Source organism: Leuresthes tenuis, unplaced genomic scaffold (assembly GCF_036924035.1).
Source record: "Leuresthes tenuis unplaced genomic scaffold, fLeuTen1.0.hap1 SCAF_4, whole genome shotgun sequence".
NCBI lineage: Eukaryota > Metazoa > Chordata > Actinopteri > Atheriniformes > Atherinopsidae > Leuresthes > Leuresthes tenuis.
The window spans coordinates 31,543,889-31,552,154 of NW_027325358.1; positions in this window are offsets into that span (position 1 = coordinate 31,543,889).

Sequence of the window (8,266 nt, forward strand, 5' to 3'; positions counted from 1 at the left end):
TTGTGGCCCTGTACGCTTATACACTCATAACTAAGCACGGTTATCATGTAGGTCCTGTGCCATGGGTGTTGCATGTTCTCACACACACACACACACATTCATTAGTCCAGTAGCATGGTCACTAAGCAGTTGATGTATTATCATGTCGTCTCAGGTCATCTATATCCACAGCTGTGTTGTATGCGATTGCCGCTTCTTGTGCTGGTTTTTGTTTGTTTGTGTGTTTGTTTTTTCTCTGCTTGTCTGCTTTCAGGTGCTCCTGGTGGCGCTAAGGCTGGATTCCCCTCATAGGCCATGGATTGTTGTCTGTTTTGTTTTTTACAGGTGTAGCAGCTGGTTGTCTGGTTTTTGTTTCTATTTTTGTTCTGTTTCCTCTTCTTTCCTCTTCTTCTTTCCTTGTCCCCCGGTCCGGTTCAGTTCAGTTCATGTCATATATTGTAAACAGAAATAAATAAATGGGCATCAAGGGGAGCTTTACATTTATAAAACTTCCCTTGGCAAAACAAATCTGTTTGGCATCAAAGGTATTCAGACTACAATTCTTCTGACATAATGCTGAACAGGACAAGGGGAAAAAAAAGTAAAGAAGACAGTTCTGCCGAAAGCCAGGGATAGACCTGTTCTAAGTTCTATACTTTTTAAAAGGGGCGTGTTTATCAACTATGGAATTAGAAGATTTACAAAAATGGTCAAGTGCTAGATCTTCATCTGGGATTTTAACAGTGTCATATAACTATTCAACAGATCAGTTAAAAAAAAGCCTGCTCATGGAGATGTTTCAGGATCTGGATACCAAGCGTGGACCTAATGTTTTCATTTTTGCAATTCTGATACAGGCTATTGAGCAGTGATAACTAACACCAAGTTCAGATACTGCGGATTTTCTACCTTTGATTTGTTAAGATTGAGCCAATCAGGGACAACCTTGAAGGATCTCTTTGGTTTTGTAGGATCAGTAATTACCTGAGAAAGGTTGATATTGGTACACACCTTTTTTAAATGATCAGAGGCAGAGTTCAACTTGTTTAAATTAAAATTGCCACACAGAGATTGGGTTTAGGCCACATGCACACAGAATGACATCAACAAATATAAGAAATATTAAACATTTACACATAGATTTTTGAATACATGTAGAGGAATGATACTTTGAAATGTGCTCATTGCGGAGTTATGATCAGTTGAGTAATGAAGGTTGAACTATTCTAGGAAAGAGGTTCTATTCCCAGCATCATGATGGACACTCCTGATATAGAAGGTTTCGCTAACGCATTGGAATTGTTTTACTATTTTCATATGCATGTGCAATGAAGAATTGCTTGCTGCTGATAAATGCAAAGAAGAACAGCTTACACATAGATGCTCACATATAGGCTGCTGAATGCAATGAAGACCTGCTTATCAAGTAAAGTTCAATGTCAATGTGTAATATTCAATTAGCATTTGCAAAACAGTGAAGTTAAACAATGAATGGGTCCATAGTCGGTATGAGAAGACTACAGGAATATTTACCTGGGTGTACGTTCAAACAGAGATGAGAAAATTGCGATAAATAATTGTTTGTTTGTTTGTTAGTATGTATAGGAATGTTATGTGTATAAACTGTGTTGAGTTATAGTTACTCAGTAGTGTCTCAGTGAAACAACCGACGGGGGAAGCCTTGCGGTGACAACAAAAGCAGTGTTTTACTGATCAGTCAAGTTGCTCCAGTGTACTCCATACAAACTGGTTGGCTACTGAAGGGATAGAAAATGGGGAATACTTGTTTTAAAGCAAACAAGGAATTAGATGGGAAAAATACATGTTTTAACGGGACCCAGACAATATTAAATACTCAGACAGATGGGAGAAGAAGTGTAGTTTTGTAGGAAATCACAAAATTATTACATAGAATTAGTGAAATCAATTGAAGAATGCCTTTCTGAAGAGCTGTTTACCACAGATGAGCAGCTTTGCGACCAAGCACATTGTAGATCGCTTTACTGCCAAAATGATCTAATTTAATGGATTGGTTTAGACATGCATAACAGCATTTTAAGAACAAAGAGAGAAACAAAAAGGGACAACGCTTCATGGTGGAAGGTGATGTATAAATAACTGTGTATATGATGAAGGGGGTGGCAACACCCATTCCGAAATCCCGCCATTCCGACATCCCGCTATTCCGACATCCCACCATTCCGACATACCACCATTCCGACAAACCACCATTCCGACATGCAAACGTCCCACCATTCCGACATCCCACCATTGCGACATCCCGCTATTCTGACGTTCAAATGTCCCACCATTCCGACAAGGCTTTCCGTATAAGGAAATGTGTGTTACTCAACAGGTGAGTCCCTTCTTTCTGTTCATGCAATTTATATGTTTAACACATGTTTATAGACAAGCGTTATTAAAAACACAAAGTCTCGGCAACTGGAGGAGGAGATGCAGTCCGCGGTGGTTTTCAATCACACACTCCAATGCCACTTGTTTCAACTTCCGAAAATTTAATCCAGGAAAAAAAGGCTTACAAACATGGACCAAAACGGCTCCATAACACGCACAAGAATCCAAAAGAAACGAAAGTTAACTAAAAGAAAGCAAATAAACAGTATGAAGTGGTCAAAATTGGTTTTACGCATGCCTATGTGCGTCTGGCACATGCGTCTTCGGGCTCTCCCACGTTGGTTTGTGGATGAAAGCTATATGTTCAGCTGTAATGTCATGTAAAAACAATCTCTACATGACATTTAGTCCCAGGTGTGACCAGTTAGGTCCTTAAGATATCAACAGGCTGTATAAAGCTACAACCGTTGCGGCTGTGTGTTTGTGCCAAATGCGCAAAACCCATCCGCGCTTCCCAAAATTGGAGTGAGTACTCATAAATCACGTGAATAACATGAATAAACGTTTTTACTGCATTTTGTTGTGTTTTATACGTTCTATGCTGTCATTTCTATCTTCTCCTATTGGCAAGGCAAGTTAGAGTGCTCGCAACTGTGTCCTGTACAGTAGCCGTGATATCTGTAATTGCAATTATTACTTTTGCATATGATGACAGCGTGCAAAAGACGCATGGGCTCTGTGGAGAGCTCCGCTCCAGCTGGCTGCTGTGACAGCTCACTGACACTGTATTTCTGCTTAATCAGTTTCAGTCTCGCCAGAGTTACATTAATATCTGTATTTTTATATTTGAAATTCAGGGGATTTTGATAATAGATTATTAAAGTTTGTTTGCGAGGCTGTGGCCTCTGCATGTGCAAAGCTTGTGCGCCAAACTTTAGGGCGTATTTGCGCCGGCATATCATTAGTGCAAAATGTTTTGGGTAAAAAATAGGCTATTAAAAGGAACTGTCGGAATGGCGGTATGTTAAAAAAAACAAAAAACATACCGCCATTCCGACCATAGGAGGAAAAAAGTGTCGGAATGGTGGGACGTTTGATAAAAAATTAAGTGTCGCCATTCCGACAATTGGAGACCCATGTCGGAATGACGAGATGTCGGAATGGCAGCATGTAACCATGATGAAGGAGAGACCATTTGAGCAGCACAGCCATTTCGTAGCACAGGGACAGCAATCCAAGTTACAGGATCTCCCACGTGGTATCACCTGTCACATTGTGTCAAGGCATCAAAAGAAGAAAAAATCACCAAACTCAAGGACAAAAAGACAAAGACTCCGGTGAACGAAGACAGAGGACTGACAAACCAGAAATACAAAAGGATTCTCGATATCAAGATCCAGAAGAAGAGGCTAACAATGCCACGAACACTTACGATGCTGGGAATGATGCCAGCAATGAACAGAGAAGAAGATTCAGTGTCATCAATCTGCATTACGTGCCTCTAATGAGGGGGTGAATATAGAATCCTCAACGATTACAACGTCTCTGGGAACTGTGACAACAACAAGGTTTAAACCATTTTGATATATATTGTAACCTATTGTCTAAGGAATAGTGCTGAAAATGAGGTAAATCTAATCCACCACTGTCCTTGGTCTTCTGTAGGGTTTTTAAACTAATACGTGGTGGTTTGTTTTTCCACAGAAATTTGGAGATGCATGAATCTAGTGACTTAAACCAAGTAGCAGATGGTTTTATGGGGATCATTGAGAACAAATAGTTAACTTTTGGTAGTATCATCATTTTAATGGATGTAACTCTCCCCATAAGTGATATAGGTAAGGACTTCCAACGAGAGATCGTCCTCTACTGTCTTTAATAATTGCACATAATTTAGCTTTGTTAGCTCTGAGAACCTGGAGGAAATGTTTATGCCTGAATATCTAATATTTCCTGACTGTAAAGTGATCGCAGGTATATTCTGGACCCTACAGTTAATGGGCAGAACTGTGGTCTTAGACCAGTTGATAGAGTAGTCAGAAAGTGCTGAGAATTTATTTATGAGTGTGATCGTGTGACTGAGAGACGTCTGTGAGTTCTGAAGGAAAAGTAATACATCATCAGCATAAAGACTTATTTTATGCTCAATATTTTGGGATTAATTACTCACAAACGGGTAAGAAAAGGTAGTATTGCCAGACCATACATGATCAAAACAGGGAGCGGAGGGTTTTGGCTACAAGAAGGTTTGAATGTCCGACCATAGTTTGTAAAAAGCGGGTAAGAAAAGGTTACCATACATCATCAAAAGCAGGAGTGGATGTGTTCGGCTACAAGAAGATTTGAATGTCCATCAATAATTGCTTTAAAACATGAAAGAAAATTTTCGAATATCAAACCGCACATGATCATAAGCGGGAGAGGAGTTGTTCAGCTGCAAGAAGGTGTGAATGTCCACCCATAATTACTGAAAAATGGGTAAGAAAAGGTGAAAATGCCCAACCATACATCATCAAAAGCAGGAGTGGATGTGTTCGGCTACAAGAAAGTTTGAATGTCCGACCATAGTTTGTAAAAAGCGGGTAAGAAAAGGTTCGAATGCCCGAACATAGACCATCAAAAGAGGGAGCGGAGGTGTTCCGCTGTAAGAAGGTGTAAATGTCCGACCATAGTTGGTAAAAAGCGGGTAAGAAAAGGTTAAAATACCCGACTGTACACAATCAATAGCGGGAGCGGAGTTGTTTGGCTACAAGAAGGTGTGAAAGTCCGACCACGGTTTGTAAAAAGCGGGTAAGAAAAGGTTCGAATGCCCGAATATATACCATCAAAAGTGGAAGTGGATGTGTTCGGCTGCAAGAAGGTGTGAACGTCCGACCAAAGTTTGTAAAAAGCAGTTAAGAAAAGGTTCGAATATCCAACCAAACATAATCAAAAGCGGGAGCAGAGCTGTTCGACTCCAAGTAGGTGTGAATGTCAGATCATAATTTGCAAAAAGCTGATGAGAAAGGGTGAGAATGTCCGGCTATACACCATCAAATGTGGGAGCGGAAGTGTTCGGCTGTGAGTAGGTGTGAATGTCCAACCATAATTGCTGAAAAATGTGTTAGAAGAGACTAGAATGCCGGACAAGACATCATCAAATGCGGGAGCGGAGTTGTTCGGCTGTGAGTAGGTGTGAATCTCCGAGCATAGTTTGTAAAAAGGGGGTAAGAATAGGTTCGAATGCCCGAACATACACTATCAAAACAGGGAGCTGAGGTGGCTCAGCTGCAAGGTGTGAATGTCTGACTATAGTTTGTAAATAAGGTGCGAATGCCCAACAATGTATAATCAAAAGAGGGAGCGGAGGTTTTCGGCTACAAGAAGGTTTGAATGTCCGACCATAGTTTGTAAAAAGCGGGTAAGAAAAGGTTACCATACATCATCAAAAGCAGGAGTGGATGTGTTCGGCTACAAGAAGATTTGAATGTCCATCAATAATTGCTTTAAAACATGAAAGAAAATTTTCGAATATCAAACCGCACATGATCATAAGCGGGAGAGGAGTTGTTCAGCTGCAAGAAGGTGTGAATGTCCACCCATAATTACTGAAAAATGGGTAAGAAAAGGTGAAAATGCCCAACCATACATCATCAAAAGCAGGAGTGGATGTGTTCGGCTACAAGAAAGTTTGAATGTCCGACCATAGTTTGTAAAAAGCCGGTAAGAAAAGGTTCGAATGCCCGAACATAGACCATCAAAAGAGGGAGCGGAGGTGTTCCGCTGTAAGAAGGTGTAAATGTCCGACCATAGTTGGTAAAAAGCGGGTAAGAAAAGGTTAAAATACCCGACTGTACACAATCAATAGCGGGAGCGGAGTTGTTTGGCTACAAGAAGGTGTGAAAGTCCGACCACGGTTTGTAAAAAGCGGGGAAGAAAAGGTTCGAATGCCCGAATATATACCATCAAAAGTGGAAGTGGATGTGTTCGGCTGCAAGAAGGTGTGAACGTCCGACCAAAGTTTGTAAAAAGCAGTTAAGAAAAGGTTCGAATATCCAACCAAACATAATCAAAAGCGGGAGCAGAGCTGTTCGACTGCAAGTAGGTGTGAATGTCAGATCATAATTTGCAAAAAGCTGATGAGAAAGGGTGAGAATGTCCGGCTATACACCATCAAATGTGGGAGCGGAAGTGTTCGGCTGTGAGTAGGTGTGAATGTCCAACCATAATTGCTGAAAAATGTGTTAGAAGAGACTAGAATGCCGGACAAGACATCATCAAATGCGGGAGCGGAGTTGTTCGGCTGTGAGTAGGTGTGAATCTCCGAGCATAGTTTGTAAAAAGGGGGTAAGAATAGGTTCGAATGCCCGAACATACACTATCAAAACAGGGAGCTGAGGTGGCTCAGCTGCAAGGTGTGAATGTCTGACTATAGTTTGTAAATAAGGTGCGAATGCCCAACAATGTATAATCAAAAGAGGGAGCGGAGGTTTTCGGCTACAAGAAGGTTTGAATGTCCAACCATAGTTTGTAAAAAGCGGGTAAGAAAAGGTTACCATACATCATCAAAAGCAGGAGTGGATGTGTTCGGCTACAAGAAGATTTGAATGTCCATCAATAATTGCTTTAAAACATGAAAGAAAATTTTCGAATATCAAACCGCACATGATCATAAGCGGGAGAGGAGTTGTTCAGCTGCAAGAAGGTGTGAATGTCCACCCATAATTACTGAAAAATAGGTAAGAAAAGGTGAAAATGCCCAACCATACATCATCAAAAGCAGGAGTGGATGTGTTCGGCTACAAGAAAGTTTGAATGTCCGACCATAGTTTGTAAAAAGCGGGTAAGAAAAGGTTCGAATGCCCGAACATAGACCATCAAAAGAGGGAGCGGAGGTGTTCCGCTGTAAGAAGGTGTAAATGTCCGACCATAGTTGGTAAAAAGCGGGTAAGAAAAGGTTAAAATACCCGACTGTACACAATCAATAGCGGGAGCGGAGTTGTTTGGCTACAAGAAGGTGTGAAAGTCCGACCACGGTTTGTAAAAAGCGGGTAAGAAAAGGTTCGAATGCCCGAATATATACCATCAAAAGTGGAAGTGGATGTGTTCGGCTGCAAGAAGGTGTGAACGTCCGACCAAAGTTTGTAAAAAGCAGTTAAGAAAAGGTTCGAATATCCAACCAAACATAATCAAAAGCGGGAGCAGAGCTGTTCGACTGCAAGTAGGTGTGAATGTCAGATCATAATTTGCAAAAAGCTGATGAGAAAGGGTGAGAATGTCCGGCTATACACCATCAAATGTGGGAGCGGAAGTGTTCGGCTGTGAGTAGGTGTGAATGTCCAACCATAATTGCTGAAAAATGTGTTAGAAGAGACTAGAATGCCGGACAAGACATCATCAAATGCGGGAGCGGAGTTGTTCGGCTGTGAGTAGGTGTGAATCTCCGAGCATAGTTTGTAAAAAGGGGGTAAGAATAGGTTCGAATGCCCGAACATACACTATCAAAACAGGGAGCTGAGGTGGCTCAGCTGCAAGGTGTGAATGTCTGACTATAGTTTGTAAATAAGGTGCGAATGCCCAACAATGTATAATCAAAAGAGGGAGCGGAGGTTTTCGGCTACAAGAAGGTTTGAATGTCCGACCATAGTTTGTAAAAAGCGGGTAAGAAAAGGCTCGAAAGCCCGACTATACACAATCAAAAGCGGGAGCGGGAGGTTTTCAGCTGCAAATCCTTCACTCAAACCAAGTGAAAACTGCTTTGTCCTTCATATTTATCAATTTCTAGATTGACTTCAACAAAGAACAACACTGGATTTTGCAGTAGAAGAAAGAGCAACACTGAAGGATCAGTAATCCGAGAATAAGCTTATTTTCATACGTTCTGCATGATTTGGGATTTTATGTATAAAATGAATTCCTTCACTCAAACCAAGTTAAAACTGCTTTGTCCTTC